Here is a 25,273-nt window from a genome sequence, read left to right on the forward strand (position 1 = left end):
TTAGAAATGAAAATAGAGTATATAAACCAAACCATTCTTACAAAAACTATTTGTAAATTTTTTAACCTGTAAAAAGTTAAACACATTAGATAAATTTAAATTCGGTCGTACGATGGCAGTAAAAGATGATTCTCTCAAGTATGCTGTTATGGGTGAGTTCATGAATATTTATGAGGGGCTTTTGGGACTGTTGCAGTTTATGAAATATCATTTTGTAATATAAACCAATAGCAACAACCAATACTGAAAATTATTAAGTGAAAACTATATATGATTGCAACCACATTTAATAAGCTCATATTGAAATCTAAAAAGGAATGCACAAAAATAGATGTTTTGTGTTATTGCTATAAACAGAAAAGTCTTTTCCCTTCTTTCAAAATTGACTGCAATACATTACATTAGTAATTTAAAAAATAAACTTTGCAGAATAATAAGAATAATTCAAAAACCTACAAATGGACATCAATTAATGAAAGACAAGGGTGTAACTACTGTATACAAGATTCAGAATTAAAGAATACATCATTTATTACATACTCTACACAGTAATATAAATTGATTTCCCAAATTTTAGGAGAAACAGAAATATGCTTTTTTTTAACCTACAATAAACTTAACAAAAGTAATACATTTATTCTTAAGGGGGAAAAAAATCAATGCTATACATAGCAGATGTATGGCATGGAGGAGTATGTTCCTACTCTTTTAATAGACACATGAAAATCTAAGCCCGGCAAACAATATTTAAATTGAAGACTCTGGAACACACTGAATAAGTGAGAACTGGCAGAAAATGTTAAATACTTCATTCCTCCTTCTGTGGAAAAAACGGACAAAAATTTAACAAAATTTAAAAGGACATTTCATAAAACAATCACACACAATTATAAGAAAATAGATTTGGTTAAATCTATATTATATGTGAATAATACAAAAGTTAACAGAATGGCACAAAAACCAATATTGAATGGGTCCAACATGGCTACCATTTAGTATCTTTTATATCAATGAATTATGCAATCAGTAAAATGATTACAGTACCAAATACATCCACCCAAACATTGGAGGCAGAATGGCTTTATTCCACTCTATGTTCTGCAAAATACCTCTGCTTCAAGAGGTTATTTCCTCAGAATACTACGCGGTTCCACCGTGGCTTTTGGCAATTAAACTAAATAAAATTTAAAAGCACAAGACCTCGGAGCATTCACCATTTAAAAAAAAAATTACTCTGAAGCTACTTCTCATGGATTCTTGGGTACATTTCCTTTGTTGGAAGAAGTGATCTAAAGTTTTGCTTAACAGTTTATGTTCACTTTAGTGTGAACTATGAAACATTCCATTTACAAAGCGTTCTTAGACTTTTATGAATTTTAAAGGGTATTATTCAAAAATACAGGTTGGGGCCATCTTTTCTCCTCCCGTGGAGCCGCCGCCACGAAGGTCGAGCTATGAGGTTTCAGCCAGTACAAGGTCTACCCCGGACACGGGAGGCGCTATGCCAGGACCAAGAGGAAGGTTTTCCAGTTTCTTAATGCAAAATGTGAATCAGCGTTCTTTTCCAAGGGGAATCCTCAGCAGATAAACTGTACTGTCCTCTACAGAAGGAAGCACAAAAAGGGACAGTTGGAAGAAATTCAAAAGGAAAGGACCCGCCAAGCAGTCAAATTGCAGGGGGCCATTACTGGTGCATCTCTTGCTGATATAATGGCCAAGAGGAATCAGAACCTGAAGTTAGAAAGGCTCAATGAGAACAAGGTATCAGGGCTGCTAAGGAAGCAAAAAAAAGCTAAGCAAGTACCTAAAAAGACTGCAATGGCTGCTGCTAAGGTACCTACAAAGGCAGCACCTAAGCAAATGATTGTGAAGACTGTGAAAGTTTCAGATCCCAAGTTGGTGGAAAACGCTAAGCTGGCAGATTAGATTTTTAAATAAATATTGGACTTTTTTTAAAAAAAGAAAATATGGGCTGGAATACTGCAAACAACCCACTCTTTTGATTTCAAGCTCAATTTTAAGCTGCAGATTGCAACTTTTATTGAATTTGAATAGCAAAAATTTTGAGTCAGAGAGAACATAAGATCTACTCATTTTGAGACTTAAGATTAAACGGTTTGCCCAATTATTTCTTTCTTCTATCTGTCTGTCTGTCTATCAATCGAGACAGGATCTTGCTCTCTTGCCCAGGTTGGAATACAGAGGCATGGGCACAATCATAGCACACTGCAGCCTCAGTTGAGGCTGCCTCAGCCTCCCAAATAGCTAAGACTACAGGCGTGTGCCACCACACCCAGCTAATTAAAGAAAATAATAATTTGTACAGACCGGGTCTCACTGTGTTGTCCAAACTGGTCTTGAACTCCTGGCCTGAAGTAATCCTCACACCTTGGCCTCACAAAGCACTAGGATTAGAGGTGTAAGCCACCATGCGCAGTCTCTCATGTTTTAAAATAAAATAATAATTCTTTGTATGTCATAAAAATCATCTCTGAAATAATCTGTGATACATGTGTTACTGTAACCTTTCTTTACAAATGCCCATACTGCATTCCTGTTGTACTGGAATGGCTATTCCTTAGCTCCAAGGCTCTACTGGTTTTGCTTGCCTTTCTCTTAGACTGTTATCCATATTTTTGTTGTACTGCTCATTCTGAAAACAGCTTCCTCTTTATTTGTGACTGCTGAGTACACACCCAAACATCTATTCTTTTGAATGTCTCTTTGAGACTACTTCATAAATGAGATTTCTCAATACTAGCATTTATGCAAGACATCAAAAGTCTGTTGCTATGTCTCTTGAAAATCACTGAAGACTGTCTAATTGCACATAAAAAGGCCTATTCTGAGTCTAAATCATCCTTCATCTTTTGATAAGCCTTCATCCATTCCTAACTCTATCACAGTTATTCCAATTGCACACAAAGGGCATATCAGAGACACTGCTCCTTTCCTACAATCAGCTATAAGGCAGCATACCAATAATCCTGACAGCAACATCTCCAACAGAGTAGTGGGAAAGTCATCTGCCCCATGTCAAAGTGGCTGTATCTAAGCATCACCATAGCCCTATTCCTTTAAACAATGGCTTCAAACTTTCAGATGCATAACAATCACCCGGAAAACTTTTTCCAAAATGTAGATTATACTCCCACCTCCATCCTTAAAATAATCAAAGTATGTCCCAGGAACCTGACTTCTCAATAAATCATCTATAGTTCTAAAACACATACTGACAAATACTGAATAGCAGTTCTTTCTAAACACTTGTGGACATCCATCTAGCAACATTAAACATTCCATCTTGGAGGTATGACAAAACTCCGCAGGCCCCTGAAAACAAGATTTTTGCACTCTATTAGACTTGTTTACCTCTATCTACCAAGTGTTATAGGAAGTTCTCCTACTTACTCATTACAGTGAGAATGCAGCAATGATCCTTATTCATTTTTAGGCCTTTTCTTAGCTAGACAAGAAAAATATTCACATAGGTATCCAGGATCTAATTTACTACAGGTAGGGAAGCCTCAAGATTCTAATTATGCAAAACTTGATGAATTTAAAAATAAATACTTAGAATTCTGCTTCAAAAAAGTAAAACAAGTAAAGCAATGCCTTCCTGTTGAGTTACACATCTGCCTTTAGTCCGGTAGAACCGTGTTTTCCAATCACCTTGAGGAAATAAAGCATTACTTAGTTCTAAGACAAAATTTCCAGATTCTGCTGAAATTGCATTAGAAAAGAAAGGGTAACATAGATATCTTACCTCGAAAGCAGATAACCTAGCTCATTTTCTTCCAGCAGATTTTGATTACCTTCTAATTTCCGACAATTTAATGTCCCTATTTACTTTCTCCTTCAACTGTATTTACACAGATTTCTCTGACACCTGTTTATTACATTTCTTCTCCTTGCTGTCACTGATCCAGTATCAATTAGCATGCATGAGAACCTTCTGTTGTATAACAGGACAAAGGGGAGTATCTAATATTATAATTGGAAAAGAAGCTTTCATGACAAATTATTTTGAAACAATGCTGAAGTTTGAATTTAAGGTGCTATTTTTCTCATTTAGACACAGAAGTATTTTCCTTTCGAAGCCAAAAAATATTAACATTAAATCCACATAGAGAATGACAGTCAGGTTACAACAATTCCCTCTTTTCTAGGAGCTACATCCTATATCCAGGGTGGGTTTTCAGTAGTTGCATCCATAATTGGTGAATGTGACCTCAGGCCAGAGTTGATAAGTCAAACATATGACCTAACCTGGGCCAGTTTCTTTCTCATAGAAGACTTGGGTTATGAACTGTGAAACATAACATGGAAGATGCTGATGCAGAATCACTTTTTGGCAGAAAGATGACAGAAGATCCTCAGAACTTCCATGGTAACTATATTCTCAAAAATTATTTACCCATGTACTTAGTCACCATAGCTTTTCTTTTAACCATGGATACAGAATGTTAAAGCAACACTTTTACATCCATAAACAGGACATCTGCCTCCAGCCAACAGAAAGTACAAACTGTAGTTGCTGTCTCCCTCTTTACCAACTAAAAATCTAAAAAAATACATTAAACAAATTTCAGACATTAGTAAATGCAAGAAAGTGATCCCTGACAGAGATAAAACAAACCAGGTAAACCTGACAATTGGTCTTACTATCTGGAGTTTCCAGGATGTGGCACAAGGTGGGAGAAACCCAGGCAGAGTCCAGTGGTCTCTCTGAGATGAGGTTGGAAGGCCAAAGCATCTAGACTCCACAAAGAGAACAGGAGAAGAAGCTGCACAGGAATATAGCTCTGGAGAGCTGCAGAAGGTTCACCACCAACCCACCCAAGACTTTAGTGCTGATGATCAGTGCACACATATGAGGAAACTACCAGACACTGAGGAAAGAATCATCCAAAAGAAATGGGGGGAAATCCCAGAATCAGCTGACATTCACACCACCCAGAGTGGGAAACCCTCATGATCAACAGAGTATCCTGTACAGTACTCAGAGGGGTAATACCTTAGCAGTGGGACAAAATCAGCACTGGACAGAGGGGTAATACCTTAGCAGTGGGACAAAATCAGCACTGGACTGAAGATGACTCTGGTTTCACCTACCAAAGCTTAAAAGCAAGCCTCAAATGTTCAAACTGTTTCCAAATAACTTAACTGTAATCTCAAACAAATCCTTAAGGGCATATGGGACATTTAAGAGAAGAAACCATATACTGCACCACAAAGCAAGTCCTAATTGACTTAAAAGGATTCAAGTCATACCATGATATTCTCTGGAATTATATTATCAAAATATACCAGAAACATCACAGGAAAATCCCCAAATATTTGTAACTTAATTAACATACTTCTAAATAACCTAATGGTCAAAGAAGAATCAAAAGGAACTCTAAACGGAAATAAAAACAAAACTGATAAACTGATCAAAAGTAAGGACTATTCTCTGTGAAAGACAATGTTAGTTAAAAGCATGAAAAGACGAGATACAGATGGCAGAAAAAAATGCAAATCCAACAGTCATTGTATCCTGGATATATTAAAATCTTTCAAAACTCAGTAATAAGAAACCAACCCAATAAAGAAAATATAAGAGAAAGAGCTGAACAGACATTTCATCAAAGAAGATATACAGATGGAAAATAAGCAAATGATTTCATCTTAATAAAACATAATTGAGTCTTAAAATGCTTCCACCAATTTCTAAGAAATCAGATCTTTACCTCTAAATTAGAATATGTAATGTGTTAAGATATTCTTAATAGTTCCTTTCAGTTACCCTATGAAAATTTTGCACCATCAAATATGATTTTGCATCAGCAAAGACAATCACTACAGCCCTGAACTTGTGTTTGATTTGGGGCTGGGCAGGCATACAACCTAACTATGAGCACAAAAGGAAGGAGTGTGCAATTTTAATTCTGCTAAGTTGGTTAAAGTGAGACTCATTGACAATGAGCAGAAACTTGAAAAAGGTAAAGAAATTACTTGTGCAGATATCTTGGAAAAGTGTATTAGAAGTAAACAAAAAATGCAAACCCTTGAAGGAGCATGCTTGATGTTGTTCCAGGGATAGCAAGAAGCCAGTGTGGCTGCAGTTAAGAGAGCAAGGGAGAAAAATGGGAAAGGATGAGGTTAGAAATGTAAACAAGGGAGATTTGAGCCAGTTATATGGAGCCTTGTGGGTCCCTGGCAAGTCTTTTATTTGAATAATTTGCAAAGGCAGAAGGATGAGTAAAAAAGGAATTATGAGCAGGAGATCCCTATATGGGGAAGACTGAGTCTCAGAAAGTCAAGGTTTGAGAATTGAGGTTGTAGACAAATTTCTATTTTTATATCAAATATGCTGTGCAATATATTTTGAGAACTATCAAAAGGAAGATGAAATCCTTGCTTCAGTGAGTTGATAATATAGTTGAAGAACTAAACAATAATACAGTTAAAATGACAGAATGTTTAAATTACAAGGGCTTTCAGATAGTCTATAGCTTTTGTTTACCTGAAGGAACCTGATTCAAGAAAGGGAAAATGATTTATGCAAGATCATATAACTAGTTATTGGTTCAGGCAGAACTAAATTGCCACCTTCATTAATAAGTTCTCTTAAAGTCCAGTTTATCAATGGTATGAAGGACAAGCTGAAGAAAAGACTATACTTATAAAGCACTTTTACAAGATAAATAAGCATTTGTCACATTCACTTGCTTTCCTGACTTCCAAATTTCTGTCCTACAATTTTGAGGGAAGGAGTGAAAAGCAAAGCTAATACCTATGTTGATAAGTAAATTTAGTGGATCAAAAGATAAAAATCTTTCTGTATTTTGATAAGAAAAGCATACAAAGCTTTTCATATGAAGACTACATTTTCTTCCTAACAAAAAGAAAAAAAAAGACTCTATTTTCTGGAATTTCTCTAGGCTACAAAGAGAAAGGATAAGACAAGTAAATCATTATCCTCTGTGTTGATAAAGCTTGCTTCCTTCAAATCAAGATAAAACACCACTGGCTGGTAAAAAATAACATCTCCTGCAAAAGTCCTCTCACTGAAGTAGTAGTGCTTCTGACATACCCCAAGACAGAGTAACCAATTAATTCATGTGCATATTCCAAAGATCATCACTTCCAACTCAAGCCAACCAAGGATATATTACTCAAATAAGGGCTTAAAGTGATTACAATGATGCCATCCTTATTTATGCATGTTTATAGAGTAATTACTAAAGCAGTTTTAAACTATTAATATACTTTTAAAATTCTAATGTTAGAATATTAATCTTCAAAGCAGAACAAGCCTAACGGTGAGAATGTCAATACACAATCTTTAACACATTTCTGCACAATCGTTTGAACCTAATTATCAAATTGACAATTTAAAGTAATTATAAAGTAACACAAAAACATACCTTTTATGCCATTACTAAAGATTTACTATTTAAAAAAACTTTTAAAAGTAGTTTCAAATATTTAATAGGCAGAAAACTTACAACATTGGTATCTATACAATTTCACCAGGTAAAGAATTTAAAATTTCAGCTTCATAATCCTATACACAGAATGAATACAATGGGCATAAACTACATACACCCAAAAAGAAAAAAAAAAAAAAAACTAAAATAAAGGTGGCAACCCACACCTATGGTATGCAGAAAGGCAGAAAGAACATTAAACTTCATTTAGAGATTCAATTTGCAGTCTCAGCTCTTCCACTTTATAACTTTGGAACCTTAAGTATGAAAGAACTTCACTGAGCTTTAATTTGCTCAATAAAATGAGGATAGAGGATAGCTATTGAACCTAAGAAAGTTGTTGAGAAAATCAAAATTAATTTAAAATAATATACGTAAAATCCCTTTCAATCTGTAAAATAGTACACAAATTTACATTACAAGGAGAAATATTAAATATAATACAATGGCACTATTTCAAGTCTTAGTTGATACCATCTAATATAGCAATCCAATTTCTCTAGTAATATTTTTCTTTCAAAAACTCAGTTCATAAAAAGTTTTATGTTATCAACTGTAGGCATATATTTACCTGGAGGTAAATAACCACAAACTAATCTGTCATATAACATCCTAATTCTCATCATTACCATAACAATAATATCAAGGGACAGAATTTTTACACTTCAGTTTCATATTTCTACTGTGTGTTTTGTGGAACAAAACGCATTTACTGAGTACCTACTTACATGACACTCTAAAGAATCTTAAAAAGAAGAAAAGATAACATCTCTGACATTAGCAATCTTGCAGTCTAGCTGGCATAATACTATATATTCATAAATAATGCAAATTAAAGTGATAGACTTCACTTTTAGTCATGGGGCAGTAACAGGCACAAACCAGCTGGCCCACCATAAACAATGTAAAATAAAGTAAAACTGTATAAAATATTTGAAATAGGCCGGGCGCGGTGGCTCAAGCCTGTAATCCCAGCACTTTGGGAGGCCGAGACGGGTGGATCACGAGGTCAGGAGATCGAGACCATCCTGGCTAACACAGTGAAACCCCGTCTCTACTAAAAATACAAAAACTTAGCCGGGCGAGGTGGCAGGCGCCTGTAGTCCCAGCTACTCGGGAGGCTGAGGCAGGAGAATGGCGTGAACCCGGGAGGCGGAGCTTGCAGTGAGCTGAGATCCGGCCACTGCACTCCAGCCTGGGTGACAGAGCGAGACTCCGTCTCAAAAAAAAAAAAAAAAATATTTGAAATAAATATTTTTAAAAGTTGAGCAATAGGAAAAGTAAGACTGTGGTCTCTGGGAAAAATAAATTACACAAAATGAGCACTACAATCTCTCTGACTTTCTGTCTGAAGGCACTTTCAGAACTGCAGCCCACAAAGAACTACAGTCTTGCTGAGCAGCGGAAAAAGAGAAAAAAGTTTGGAGGTGAAGCAAACTTTGTGGAAGAAAATATCAAATACAAGGAGCATCAGAAATCCATATAAGGGTCATATTAAGTCTTTGGCCAAACACTAGGTTGCACAGGTACAGGGTGACACTCCTGACGATGCCTGGGAGTGAATAGCTGAATGAAGACTCTGGTGATCACATAGTACCAAGAGACAGAACAAGCAGGTAAAACCATGAACATGTGAGGAATTCAACTGAGATGGCTCAGAAAGGTCACACTGTTAGGAGACAATTCCAGGGGTCTCTCACTTCTCTTCACTTCTTTACAGCAGAGATAGATGACTAGGTTTTATTCCAGACTATCTTTTCCAGGATGACTGCTTAACAGGGGAAGTAATTATTAACAAAGTTTTAAATTATTAACATGATATTAACAAGATTAAAGCAAACACCCTTAGAAAATAGTCTCCATCCCAAGCAGAGAGCACATTACCTTATAGCCTTGGAAGACAGAAACACAGATATACCTTGAAGATATTGCAGGTTCAGTTCCAGATCACCTCAATAAAATGAGTATCACAATAAAGCAAGTCACACAAATTTTGTGATTTCCTAGTGCATATAAAAGTTATGTTCATACTATACTGCAGTCTATTAAGTGTGCAATAGCATTATGTCTTTAAGAATGTACAAACCCTACTTTAAAATTACGTTATTGCTTTTAAAAATGCTAACAATCTTCTGAACCTTCAGCAAGTCGTAATCTTTTTGTTGGTGGAGGGTCTGCCTCAATGTTGATGGGTGCTAACTGATCAGCATGGTGGCTGCTGAAGGCTAGGGTGGCTGTGGAATTTCTTAAAATAAGGCAACAATTAACTTTGCCACATCAATTGATTCTTCCTTTCACAAAAGATTTCCTTGTACCATAAGATGTGGTTTGATAGCATTTTATCCACAGTAGAACATCTTTCAAAACTAGAGTCAATCTCAGCTGGTTACGGTAGTGCAGGCCTGAAGTCCTAGCTACTAGGGAGGCTGAGGCAGTAGGACTGCTTGAGCCCAGGTGTTCAAAGCCAGCCTGGGCAACATAGCAAGACCCCATCACAGAAAAAAATATCGGAGTCAATCCTCTCAAACCCTTCCCTGCTTTATCATATAAGCTTATGTAATATTCTAAACCCTTGTTTGTCATCTCAACAATGTTCAGAGCATCTTCACCAGTAGAGTCCATCTTAAGAAACCACATTCTTTGCTCATCCATAAGAAGCAACTCCTCATACATTAAAGTTTTATCATAAGACAGCAGCAATTCGGTCACATATTCAGGATTTACTTCTAATTCTAGCTCTCCTGCTGAGGTGGAGAAAGTTTTAGTGGTCTGGATGGAAGATCAAACCATCCACAACATTGCTTTAACTCACAGCCTAATCCAGAGCAAGGTCTTACCTCTCTTCAATTCTGGGAAGGCTGAGAGAGATGTGGAAGCTGCAGAAGAAAAATTTGAAGCTAGCAGAGGTTGGTAGCTTCACACATACCCACCACATCTGCGTTACTTATTCCACTGAAGTCTTAAACCCCTCCAAAGTCATTCATGAAAGTTGGAATCGATTTGTTCCAAACTTCTGTTAATGTTGATATTTTCACCTCCTCCCATGAATCATGAAATATTCCTACACACATCTAGAATGATGAATCCTTTCCATTCACCAAAGAGATTTTTCAATGTACTCTGCCAAGATCCATCAGAGGAATCAGTCTCTAGGGTATCTATAGCCTTCCAGAATGTATTTCTTACATTTAGACTTAATGATATAAAACTTGCAAGTCAAAATTACTCTTTGATCCATGGGCTGCAGAATGGATGTTGTGTTAGCAAGCATTAAAACTTTTGTCTTCTTGTATATCTCCATCAGAGCTTTTGGGTGAACAGGTACATTGTCAATGAGCAACAATACTCTAAAGGAAATCTTTTTTTCTAAGCAGTAGGTCTCAACAGTGGCTCTAGAATATTCAATAAGCCATGCTATAAACACATATGCTGTCATCCAGGCTTTGTTATTCCATTTAGAGAGCACAGGCAGAGTAGATTTAGCATAATTTGTAAGGGCCCTAGGATTTTTGAATTGATAAATGAGCACTGGCTTCAACTTCAAATCACTAGCTACATTAGCCCATAACAAGAGTCAGCCTGTATTTTGAAACTCAGAAGGCAAGAACTGACTTCACCTTTCTAGCTCGGAAAGCCTTACATGGCATCTTCTTTTAATATAAGGCTGTTTCATCTACACTGAAAATCAGTTGTTTAATGTAGCCACCTTCATCAATGATCTCAGCTAGATCTCCTGGATAACTTGCTGCAGCTCCTACATCAGCACTTGCTGCTTCACCATACACACTTTCATGTTATAGAGATGGCTTCTTTCCTTATCTCATGAACCAACCTCTGCTAGCTTCAAATTTTTCTTCTGCAGCTTCCACATCTCTCTCAGCCTTCCCAGAATTGAAGAGAGGTAAGACCTTGCTCTGGATTAGGCTGTGAGTTAAAGCAATGTTGTGGATGGTTTGATCTTCTATCCAGACCACTAAAACTTTCTCCACCTCAGCAATAAGGGTGCTTTGCTTCCCTATCATTTGTGTGTGCACTGGAGTAGCACTTTTCATTTCCTTCAATAACTTTCCCTTTGCATTCACAACCTGTCACAAACAGTTAGTTGGGTGCAAAAGGCCTGGCTTTCAGCCTATCTCAGCTTTTTAAATGCCCTCCTCACTAAGCTTTATCATTTCCAGCATTATATTTCAAGTGAAATACATGTGAGTCTTCCTTTCACTTGGACACTTAGAGGCCATTGTGGGGTTATTAATTGGCCTAATTTCAACGTTGTTGTGTCTCAGGGAATAGTGAGCCCCAGGAGAGGAAGAGAGATGGGGCAACAGCTGGTCTGTGGTGCCCCATCTCTCTTGTTAGAACACATACATTTATCAATTAAGTTTGCCATCTTATATGGGCATGGTTCATGGTACTGCAAAACAATTACAACAATAACATCAAAGATCACTGATAACAGATCACCTTTTTTATGTATACATAATATATAATAATAACGAAAAATTTTAGAAGGTTCAAAGTTATACTATCTTGAGTTATAACTGTCTGCTTAATACAATTACACCATTTTCACTTCTAAGAACCATCTCATAATTTAAAGAATGACATGGCTGAGAAAGATACTTTGGAAGCCATTTATAGGCATTGCTGAATTTAAATCATCTTCCAAATACTATATTCTGCCCCTTTCTTTATTGTAATAGTTTATCTGAAAGTACAAAAAAATTAGTAAATTGCTTTTACTATGCAATTCTAAAATATCAAGTCTACTGTCTCCAATAAAAAATCAGTAACTCCTTTCATAACATTAAGGTCAAGTTATTTGTAAAGACAATGTCAATTGAAACTTTTTGGCACTTACGACTAATCCATTATAAACAACTGTCAATCTTAAAAACACAGTTCCAGTAAACATGTAGTTACACTGGGAACATAAGAAAGTACAAGGTCGGCATGGTTACTCATGCCTGTAATGCCAGAACTTTGAGAGGCCAAGGCAGATGGATCATATGAGGACAGGAGTTCAAGACCAACCTAACCAACACAGCAAAACCCGTCTCTACCAAAAATACAAAAAGAAATTAGCTGGGTGTGGTGGCACTTGCCTGTAATCCCAGCTACTTGGGAGGGTGAGGCATGAGAATCACTTGAACCCAGAAGGCAGTGGTTGCAGTGAGCCAAGATCATGTTACTGCACTCTAGCCTGGGTGACAGAGACTCTGTCTCAATAAAAAAAAAAAAAAAAAAAAAAAAAGACAGAAAGAAAAGAAAAAAGGAAACAAGAAAAAAAAAAAAGAAAGAAAGTATGAGAAGCCCACTGGCTATGCTAAACCAAAAGAATGAAACACAGCCAAACTAATTTTACACCGTGGGTCTATACAAATAAATAAACAAAATTCATCCTATTTTTCTATATTTTTTCTTACATTTCCCCTTATACAAATATGAGAATGTTTCACTTTATTCACTTCAATAGGACAAAGTCCTTAGAGAAAGATTGAAAAGAGCTGATAATCGAACTCCCAAATTTTATGCTTATTTCTTGTTCTAGTGCTATCAATTTTCTGACATATTTAACGTAGGCAGGAAAACGTTCTCAGTAAATTGAGCATTTGAGTCTACAAATGTCTTGAAGCACTCTGGCAAGTTACACATATCCCATGTCGCTTTTGGTTTCCCATCTCTTCTTTGCTTCTAACCTCCATGCAAGTTTCTTCTTTTTTCGGGCAGCCTGTGAATTTTCAACTTCCTTTTTGGCTTTTACAAAGTTGTGGCAGGCAACTGCTTTGGCAATTTTTACACCAAGCTCTCAAGGAGCTAGCTGGTTTCTGAGTTCCTCAGTCTTCTCAATATTCCACTCCTCCAAAGACTGGTCTATCCTTTCTTCAGGGCCTGATTTCTCAACTTTTTTCCCTTTAACATGGGGGTCAAATCTATCACTGACTCCAAAATACTGAGTAAGCTCCTTCCACTGGGTTTCATTTGAGGACTGTTCACTGTGAGATTCTTTTTCACTCCTCAGTTTATCTTTTCTGGAGCGTTTTCTTTTTTTCCCTCTGAAACTTGAGGTTGCGTTTTTCTGCTCAGAATGTTTTTTATGTAATTCTTGAAATTTATTCTACATGTCTAGGGGAATTCCAAAAGGACTCTCTTCATAGGCATTACATTCGACTCTGTTTCAGTTTTGGGTTCATCTATCGAGAATCTATGATTTCTGTTTTTCTGATACTCCCATCCTCTTTATCTTCTTGTAAGTTAAGTCCAGAGTCCTCCAATGTACCTTCATCTTCAGAGTTTCACTCAACATCACTTTCATTTAGGCCAGGAGGTAGCAGCCCACTCCACATCTTTTCTTCTGTCAGAAAGCAGTCACCTGGCAGCCATCTTAAGACCCCGTCCAAAAATGTTTTAAATATTGGGAGAGTTACCAAAATAAGATACAGAGACACAAAGTGAGCACATGCTGTTTAAAAAAAAAAAAAAAGGCACCAGTAGACTTGCTCAAGGCAGGACTGCTACAAACCGTCAGTTTTTTAAAAAATGCAATACCTACAAAGCACAACAAAGCAAAGTGTAATAAAACAAGATTTGCCTAAAGTATCTGCCTCCAACAGCAACAAGCAGGCATGCTTACTGCACACTATATGCTACTTGGGTTTCCTACACTCAGGATTCCTCTTCTATAACACATCCAACTGCATTTGCAGGCAACCACCTGGGTGCATTCACACCCCACTCCTGTGATTCAGGGGCAAGGAAAACTGACACAAATTATCGATGCTCATGTCACCTGTGCCATGAATAATAAAGTCCTCTATCTCTGATCGTGGAAACTCATGTCTTCTGATAGCATCAATGAAACCATAAGAAGCTAACCAGTTAGCACATAAATAGGATAAAATTTCCAACTCTACACAGTTGTTGACACACACCTTAGGAGTAAGACTACGTTAGCCTTAGAGGTAAAATACTCTAGACCCACCCAAAGATTAAAAACAAACCTTGAAAGACCTAATTGGTCCATCAAAAATTTGACTGCCCACTGAAACAAAATGTGATACTTAGTTTAAAAAAGATAAATTTCAAACTGTCAATAATATCATATCCAAAATATTTAGCATATAACAAAAAATTATCAGACATGCAAGGAACCAATAAAATATCAGGGAAGTAGGGGTGGGGTGGGGTGGGGTGGGAATGGGGGCATGAAAAGTAAACAGAAACAAATCGAAAACGAAACAGATATTAGAATTACCAAACAAGAATTTTTAAAAAGAGTTACACAGTAGGCAGAACAGTGACCCCTCAAAGATATCTATATCCTGATGCCTAGAACCTGTGACTGTATTACATAACGTAGGAGAATTAAGATTGCAGATGCAGTTAAGGTTGCCAATCAGCTGACCTTAAAATAGGGAGCATATCCTAGATTATCCAAGTGGTACAATCACAAAGATCCTTAAATGTTGAAGACAAAGCAGAAGTATCAGCATCAGAGTGATAAACTAGGAAAAAGACTCATCGGCTATTGTGGGCTTTGAAGACAGAAAGAGGCCAAGAGCCAAGGAAGGAAGGCAGCCCCTTAGAAGCTGAAAAAGGAAAGAAAACACTCTCCTAGAGCTTCCAGAAACACAGCCCTGCTGACATCTTGGCTTTTGCTCAGTGAGTACCATTTCAGTCTTCTCCTTTCTAAAACTGTAAGATAATAAATTTATATTATTTTAAGCCACTATGTTTGCAGTAATTTGTTACAGCAAAATGAGAAATTAAAACAAGCTATTAAAACTACATCTAAGTATTTAAAGGAAAAGATAGAATGAATTAACAGATAGAGATCCTCAGTAGAAAAATAGAATCTATTAAAAAGATTCAACATCTAGAACTGAAAAAATACATTATTTGAGACAAAAACATTCACTATATGGGCTTAACAGCAGATTGGATACTGCAGAATAAAAGATTAGAGAACCTAAGTACAGAATAATTGAAACTGTACAAACTGAGGCACAGAAAGAAAAAATATTGAGAAAAATAAGAGTCCCTGTGACTCATGAAACAATATCAGTCTAACACACATGAACTGTGTCCCCAAGGGAAAAAGAATAAAGGAGGATAAACAGAAAAACAGTTTCAATAAAATAATGTTCAAAACTTTTCTGAATATATGTATGTACATATATAGATAAAAATTTATAGACCCAAGAAGCTCAAAAAGTCCCAGGCAGGATACATACAAAGAAAACTAAACCTAGCACATAACAACCAAATTTCTGAAAACCACAATAAAAAGGGAAAACCTTAAAAGCAGACAAAGGAAAAAAAAAAGATATCATACAGATAATGATTTAAAACGTCTGCTTAGGTATCATCAAAAACTATGCAAGCCAGAAGACAACAGAACATTATTAAAAATGCTGAAAGAAAAAAACTAGAAATCTATTCCCAAGTAAATTATCCTTCAAAAATTAAGATATAATAAAGACATTTTCAGATAAAACCTGAGACAATGTGTCACCAGCAGACTTGATGTACAATTAATATTTCAGGCTGAAAGAAAATCATACTTCAAATTTACATAAAGGAAGAATGCAAGGAATGGTAAATAGTAGGTACATAAGATTTTTTTTCCATTTCTTAACTTTTTTAAAAAGGAACTGTCTAAACAAAAATAATTTATTATGGGGATTCTCTTATTTAACAGTTTCAATTTATAGTGAAGTTTTTTGTTTGTTTTGTTTTGTTTTGTTTTTGAGATAAGATCTTGCTCTGTCGCCCAGGCTGGAATGCAGTAGCACCATCACGGCCCACTGCAGCCTGGAGCTCCTGGGCTCAAGTAATCCTTCCCCTAAACCTCTGGAGTAGCTGGGATTACAGGTCCACACCACCACACCCAGCTAATTTTTTTATGTTTTGTTGAGATGAGGTCTCGCTATTTTGGCCAGGCTGGTCTCGAACTCCTGGTCTCAAGCAATCCTCTCACCTCAGCTTCCCAAACTGCTGAGACTACAGGCGTGAGCCACCATGCTTGACCAGGATTTTCTTTCATATAGAAAAAATAGTGTATGACAGCAATAGCACAAAGGAAGGAAAGGAGTAAAATATAAGTGAACTCTGGGAAGGCTCTTATACTCACAGTGGTATAATTTTAATTCACTGTAGATATGACCATAATAGATATGATCATATAATCATGAAATAAAATGTAATCCTTAGAGCTACTAAAAACAAAGCCAAGAGAAGAGAAAAGCATAAAATACTAAAAAAAGAAAAATACATTAACCTAGAAGAAGACGAGAAGGAAGCAAAAAGGAAACAACAATCGAAACAAAAACCAAAAGTACAACTATAAAACAAATAAGATAATGAATTTAAACCTAACCATATCAATAATTACACTTAACACAAATGTGTCAAACATTCTAATTAAAGGCAATGATTGTCAGACTGGATAGAAAAGCATAGATAGATAGATAGATAGATAGATAGATAGATAGATAGATAGATAGATAGATAGAGATAGGTAGTTTGGTAGGTTGGTAGGTAGGTAGTCAGATAGATAGATATATATAGATATAGACATAGTTTAGACATAGACAATTTAGAAAACAAGACTGGAAAAAGAATTTTATGCAAACACTAATCAAGAGGAAAGTAGAGCAGTTCTATTCATATAAAAGTAAACTTAAAAGACAAAAAGCATTACAAGCAAATTTCTGAAAACCACAATAAAGAAACAACCTTTTGAACTAACCCTTTTAACATACGAAATTTCTCTCTGTCAGAGAAAAAGAGACAGAGACAGAAAGAAATTTCATATGTTAAAATGGTTAGTTCATAAAGAAGATATAATAGTTGTAAATGTGTATGCTTATTGCAACAGAGCTTCAAAATACATGAAGCAAAACCTGACAGCACTAAAAGAGGAAACCAAGAAATCCACAATTATAGTTGGAGAATTTAACACTCTTCCCCCAGTAAGTGAAAGAAACAGATCCGAAAAAATAAACACATAAAAGGTTTGAAAAACACTATCAATCAACTTTATCTAACTGGCATTTAAACAATACATCCAACAACCGTAGAATATACATTCTATATAAGTGCACACTGAATTTTAACGAAGATAGACTATCTCATGGGCCATAAAACAAATCTCACATTTCCAAGGATTGAAGTCATACAGAGTATGTTCTCTGACCTAAATCAAATTAAAAATAAATAATAAAAATATATCACAAAGAATCTCAAATGTCTGGAAATTAAGCACCCCATTTCTAAATAACGCATGGATCAAGAAAAAAGTGACAAGTGAAACTAGAAAATATTTTCAAGTACATAACAATGAAAACACAATATATCCAAATTTGTAGGACACAGCTAAAACATTGCTTAAAAGTCAATTTACACATTTATGATTACATTAGAAAAAGAAAGGTTTAAAAATTAACACTCTAATCTTCCACATTAAGAAGCTAGAAAAAAATTAAATCAAAAGTAGAAGAAAATAATAAATGTTGGCCAGGCGTGATGGCTCACACCTGTAATCCCAGCACTTTGGGAGGCCGAGGCCGGTGGATCACTTGAGGTCAGGAGTTCAAGACCAGTCAACATGGTGTAATCTTGTCTCTACTAAAAATACAAAAATTCGCCAGATGTGGTAGCATGCGCCTCTAATCCCAGCTACTCAAGAGGCTGAGTCAGGAGAATCACTTGAACCCAGGGGGGCAGAGGTTGCAGTGAGCCGAGATCACACCACTACACTCCAACGAGACAGAGAGAGAGAGAGAGAGAAAAGAGAAGAGAACAGGAGAGGAGAGGAGAGGAGAGACAGAAGAAGGAGGAGGAGGAGGAGGAGGACGAGGGAGGAAGGGGGGAGAAGGAGAAGGAGGGGGAGGAGGAGGAGGAGAAGAAAGAAAAAGGAGGCAGCAGCGGCGACGACAGCAGAAATCAATGAAAACAGAAAATGGAGACATCAACAAAATACTATATTGGCTCTCTGAAAATATCAATGAAATTGATAAACTCCTAAACAAGACTAATAAAAAAAGAGAGGTGATATGTGAATTATTAATATTGGAAGAAAAGGGGCTTATCACTGCAGATCTTACAAAAATTAAAAAGATAAATATTATGAATGGTCTTGTGCCAATACCTTTTACAATTAAATAAAATTCCTGAATTTTGTTTAAATTTCAAATTCCTTGAAAATTACCAAAACTGACACAAGGAGAATCCAAAAGTCTGATTAATCATTTATCTGCTACAGAATTTGAATTCATAATTAAAATCCTTCCCACAAAGAAACCTTTGGGCCTAGGTAACTTCATGGGTGAATTCTATCAAACATTTAAGACAATGGTATCCGTATAATTCAACTAAATTAAGTTTCTACATACATTGAATATGTAATTGTAATAAAGCAATTTTATCAGAAATATATTGAAAACACTAACTTCTGATTTTTTCCTGAGTTTAGTAGCTCTTTGGCAAAAACACCAAAAATAGAAATTGTTTTCAAAGACTAATTTTTTTTCTTTCTTTTTATTATTATTATACTTTAAGTTCTAGGGTACATGTGCACAACCTGCAGGTTTGTTACATATGTATACATGTGCCATGTTGATGTGCTGCACCCGTTAACTAGTCATTTACATTAGGTATAACTCCTAATGCTATCCCTCCCCCCTCCCTGTGGGGGACCTAGTGTGTGATGTTCCCCACCCTGTGTCCAAGTGTTCCCATTGTTCAGTTCCCACCTACGAGTGAGAACATCCAGTGTTTGGTTTTCTGTCCTTGCGATAGTTTGCTCAGAATGATGGTTTCCAGCTTCATCCACGTCCCTACAAAGGACATGAACTTATCCTTTTTCATGGCTGCATAGTATTCTATTGTGTATATGTGCCACATTTTCTTAATTCAGTCTATCACTGATGGGCATTTGGGTTGGTTCCAAGTTCAAAGACTAACTTGACTACAAAAAAATTTAAACTTCTGAATAAAGAATATAAAACAAAATTAAAAGATAAATGTTAAATTGGAAAAATATCAATATGTGATAAATAATTGGTTGCTATAGATAAAATTAAAGCCTTTATCAAATGTGCAAAACACAAAAATATAAAATGCACCAAAGAAATATTAATGCCAACATGAAATACTGGCCAACTTTTCTAATTAATCAAAATATAAAGTAAAGCAAGATAGGCAAATATGTTTTCAAAAATTAAAAAAGGGAAACATCTCTGGAAAAGGCAAACTGTAGAGACAGTAAAAAGATCAAGGGTTGGAGATAAGAAGGCATCGATGAAAAGGTGAAGCACGGAGAATATTTAGGGCAATAAAACTATTTCTGTATGATACTATAATGGGGGATATGTGTCATTATACATTTGTCAAACCCACATAATATACAACACGATAAGTGAACCCTAAACTATGGCTTTGGGTGATAATTATGTGTCAAAGTAGATTCATTGCTTATAATGAATTTACCACTCTGGTGGGAGATGTTGATAGTGAGGAAAGCTGTGCATATGTCAGGGCAAGGGATATATGGGAAAACTCTTTACACGGAATTTTGCTATGAACCAAAAACTGCTTTAAAAAGGAAGTTGATGGCCATGCGCAGTGGCTCACAACTGTAATCCAAACACTTTGGGAGGCCGAGGTGAGCGGATCACCTGAGGTCAGGAGTTCGAGACCAGCCTGGCCAACATGGTGAAACCCCGTCTCTACTAAAACTACAAAAAAACGCTGGGTGTGGTGGCGCACGCCTATAGTCCCAGCTACTCAGGAGGTTGAGACAGGAGAATCGCTTGAACCCAGGAGGAGGAGGCTGCAGTGAGCCGAGATCGCGGCCCTGCACTCCAGCCTGGCAACAGAGCACGACTCCAACTCAAAAAAAATAATAAAAATAATTAAATAAATAAAATAAAGTATATTTTTAAAATACATATACAACTTCAGAGACTAAGTTAAAAAAACTAAATTATTTTAATAATATTTCAATATTGACTATTAAAATTATGTTTTGGACATATGGAATACTAAATTAAAAAACTAAATTATTTTAATAATATTTCAATATTGACTTAAAATTATGTTTTGGACATATGGAAGTAAATAAAATACATTGTTAATATTTTTTAAAAGAAGATTAATACCTAGTATTGTTGAGAACTGTGGTACACAGAGGCTCTCTTAACTATTAATAAGACTATGTATCTTTTCAGGAAGGCAATCTGCCAATACATATCCAAAGTCCAACAATGACACTCAAGAACTTATTTGAAGCAGATAATAATACAAGTATAAATGAGATATATACACAGTCAGCCACAAAATAAAATTCCAGGTAACTATTAAAACTGATAAAGTAGGCCGGGCACAGTGGCTTACACTTATAATCCCAGCACTTTGTCGGGCCGAGGCAGGCAGATCATTTGAGGCCAGGAATTCCAGCCTGGGCAACATGGCAAAAAATTAGCCAGGTGTGGTGGTGCATGCCTATAATCCCACTTACTCAGGTGGCTGAGGAATGAGAACCACTTGAACCCAGGAGACAAAGGGTGCAGTAAGCCAAGATCGAGCCACCACACTCCAGCCTGGGCAACAAAGTGAGACTCTGTCTCAAAAAAAAAAAAAAACTGATACAGTAGATCTATTTTCAGACACAGGAAGATGTTCATAACAAATTATCAATTGGTAATGGTCAGATAATAGGATACCATGAACAGATGAATCAGTTTATGGAAAATGCATATTAATGCAAATATATTCATATAGAGATGAGTAACAGATTGTTCAACAAAATATTACCCATTATATTCTCTGGGTGATGGAATTCTAGTCTCTTCATGTTATTTTCTTCTTCTGTTTGAATCTTTTGCAATGGGCCTGGAGCTTTTGATAAAACATAAAGGCATTTACACTCATACACATACATAGGCATACATACACAGACACATACTGACAGTATTTGGCTTACCCTAACTTCCAATTTCTCCTAGCAAAGAAAAATTTCATTCTACCTAAAGAAATCATTCACTTGAATCTGTAATTCGAGGCAAGTCTCTCAAGTCACTATACTTATCTGATATAAATATGAAGTTTACTGGGAAAAGTGTGGGTTTTAGAGTTGAAATCTTGGTTCAAGTCTGCCAGTTATATGTATCAGCCTGGTCCCTCACTTTTCTGTGCTCCACTTTCCTCAAATGTAAAATAGGAATACGAGTATACATCCTATCAAAAGATGGGTATGAGAATCAAATAAATAATTCATATGAAAAATACTTTCTCAAAATACTTTCTAAATTATTAGTAGTGGAAGTATCTAAATTATTAATATTGGTAGTATACCCTTAAGAGTAGCATACTGCCCAACAGAAAAAAAAAAATACAATGATACGGGATGCCAAAACAAAAGAAGAAAAGATCAGACTTTTAAAAATGGGAAGAAAACTAGTAAAGAGAAAATATGTGAAGAAATATACGCAGATAATAAAGAAATAAAATAAGCTTAAACTAATAAGAATTTGCATTTTTTTAAAAATCAAATAAATGGAGAAGTAGTTGTATTAGTCTGTTTTCACACTGCTGATAAAAACATACCCAAGACTGGGCAATTTACAAAAGAAAGAGGTTTATTGGACTTACAGTTCCACAAGGCTGGGGAGGCCTCACAACCATGGTGGAAGGCAAGGAGGAGCAAATCACATCTTCTGTGGATGGCAGCAGGCAAAGAGAGAGCTTGCGCAGAGAAACTCCCATTTTTAAAACCATCAGATCTCGTGAGACCCATTTACTATTACAAGAACAGCACAGAAAAGACCTGTCCCCAGGATTCAGTCATCTCCCAGCAGGTCCCTCCCACAACATGTGGGAATTATGGGAGCAACAAATGAGATTTGGGTGGGGACACAGAGCCAACCCATATTAGTAGTTACAAAGTGGTCACATGGAGAATAAAATATCTGTACGTTTAAAAGTATAGGGAAATATACACAATGTATAGTAAAACCAAAAAATATTTTTCACCACTGGCATCAGACTAGTTCTTCATTAAGAGTGCCAAGGATTATTCTACACATAGAGTCTAGGAAGGAAGAATTAAGGAACAGAATATTTTGATTAGCTAACAGACTGATAGAATTAATATATTCACCTGTTCCTCTGTGGATTTTAGTCTACCAGGCCAGACGCTGTTTGTTCCTAAATGTTTTTCCAACCATTAGAATATGCTTCCATTAGGCTGGGCATGGTGGCTCAGGCCTGTAATCCCAGCACTCTGGGAGGAGGAGGCGGGCAGATTACTTGAGGTCAGGAGTTCAAGACCAGCCTGGCCAACAAAGCGAAATCCCATCTCTACTAAAAATACAAAAATTAGCCGGGTGTGATGGCATGCGCCTGTAATCCCAGCTACTCAGGAGGCTGAGGCAAGAGAATCACTTGAACCCAGGAGGCAGCAGTTACAGTGAGCCAAGATCGCGCCACCACACTCCAGACTGGGCGACAAAGCAAGTCTCCATCTCCAAAAAAAAAAAAAAAAAAAAAAAAAAGAATACGCTTCCATTAAACAATTAAATTTATTATTTAGGGAAAACAATGGCATAAATAGCCAGACTTTCAGAAAAACATGGGTCACTAATAATAAGCTAATAATAAATTTTATTCATTATCCCTTTTATTTAAAAAAATTCATTAAAACAGATGAACATTAGATACTTATGTGTAATAATTCTCAGAACGCATAATTAGAATTAATCATTATTAAAAAAATACTATGCATGAAAGGGAAAGAAATATTTGCATAAATATAATACATCTCTCATAATCCTTAATTTTTATTGCCATTGTGAAATTTTGCAATTCTCTCTCCTAGCTTTGGAGTCAGAAGCCCTCACTGATATACTGTGACACTATGCCATTATATATTAAATATATTTATATACATACACAGACACATATATGTATATAAAACAAAAGAATCTATTTCTTCTTGCAAGTGACAAAAGAGATGTATGTATCTGCAGTTTGCTTAAATTATATTAAAAATAACCATCTATTTAAAAGCATAGTCATATAATTTATTATCTCTATTGATCATCACACGTTTACAGAAGAAAGAGAAGGAGGATCATAACTGTTCTCATTTTAAGACAAAGAAACAGGCTCAGAGTGGTTCAACTGGAACTCCAACCCAATTTCTAACTCCAGTCTAACTCTAGAGTTCTGCTATCCTACCTAGCAGCATAAAACAACAGTGAACAAAAGCAGTGAATAAAAAGCCAGTCTCACCAAAGAAACCATAAAGAGAACATCCCAGCCTGTGCCTCTCTAATGGGTAAGAAGAAATAAGAACATATTGATCCCCTCAACCCTAGGAGACCCCAGGTCATTTACCTCTTATCATTGCATGAAGTCCATTTGCCCAGAAGTACCATACAAATATTGTCATTTTCTATGTGTTATAACATAACTAAAATTAAGAAACACTGTTATTGAGAACTCAGGAATCTACAGAAAGGTCTTACATAAATTCGACAAAATATAAACTTCATCAACATGATTAAATTACCTATAAAAAGGAGATTTATATCAATGACATAACAGAATCTTGCTTCAAGGATAATTTCTGGACTTAAATTTAGCATTCACTCAAGAAAGTTATATAGGAATTCAAATGTCACCAACAAGATAGCCTTGAATTTTCTGTATTTTTTAATCATTCACAAGCTGCAATACTTAGTTTTGGTTTACACAGACCTCACAACCAATTACACCATACCTCTCAACTAATATTTCTTTTGAGGACCCTACATTTGTGTAATATCATCTTTAATCTTAGCCTGTCATCATTCCTTCGAGGATATAAGCCCAATGTTATTTCTAGTCTAACAACTTTCAAGCTTAAAAATATTAGCTCTTAGAAGTTTGAAAACTTACCCATATACGGAATTCTCACTTTGCTGCTGACGTTGTATATGTGAAAAATCTGGAAGAAAGGAGTGCTAAAGAAAAGTCACATTGTAATTTTCAACTCCTGTTTGGCCTCTCTACATCTCACCAAATCTTTATATCGATGCTGTCAGATTTGATACTACAAACTTATTCTCTGCTAAATATCCTTTTCAAAGTGAAATTCACTAATCACAGTGCAAAATATGTTAGTGTCCTCTATCCTCCTCTTTCCTGACACTTCTGCAATATTAAAGAGGGGACTTCGAAGTTACTATGTGACCTTTCTTTAGCATTCCTATCTTCCAGATTGATCACATATATCAAAATAGGAGGAAAGCTTTTTACTAACAATTTCTGTTGAAGTGATCATACCTTTTTTCATACAGCTAACAACCACAACGCAGAAACCAAATAAGTTTATATCTACATGGTGCAATCTATGAAGCATTTTCATGCTATTATGTATTTGACTCTCATAACAATTAGAGATACACAGTGCAAATATTCTACAAACGTGAAAAATGAAAGTAATAAAATTTAAAGGACTTGATCAAAGTCAGACATCTAACAAGTGATGAAGCCAGTACCAAGAGCTATGTTTCAACTCTCGGTCCAGTATCTTTCCATTCCACCATGATGTCTAACAGGTAAACTATCTGTCTTATCTGTAAGAGGATTCCAGAGTTCAGGCTTTTAGAGAATCATGGCATCAAAATTATTACTCCTGTTCACCTTGAAACAGAGATTTAATTACCTATTCACAGTCCATCAAAGCGTAAGTATTAGTTTTATTAGAATGTGTCTGTTGCATCTTATGACATTCTCTCTCCTTGTTTCTTTAC

The 25,273-nt window shown here is 35.9% G+C and overlaps 1 protein-coding gene and 2 pseudogenes across 25 annotated transcripts in view; 1 reads left to right on the forward strand and 2 right to left on the reverse strand.

The window, feature by feature from the left end:
* Positions 1-25,273, reverse strand: part of DENND1B (DENN domain containing 1B) — a 279,648-nt gene that overhangs the window by 237,270 nt on the left and 17,105 nt on the right. The gene's annotated exons all lie outside the window — the stretch shown is intronic.
* LOC102146091 (large ribosomal subunit protein eL24-like) lies at positions 113-1,926 on the forward strand (annotated as a pseudogene).
* Positions 12,878-13,837, reverse strand: LOC102139410 (protein FAM204A pseudogene; annotated as a pseudogene).

The sequence above is a fragment of the Macaca fascicularis genome, chromosome 1 (assembly GCF_037993035.2).
Source record: "Macaca fascicularis isolate 582-1 chromosome 1, T2T-MFA8v1.1".
NCBI classification, from domain to species: domain Eukaryota; kingdom Metazoa; phylum Chordata; class Mammalia; order Primates; family Cercopithecidae; genus Macaca; species Macaca fascicularis.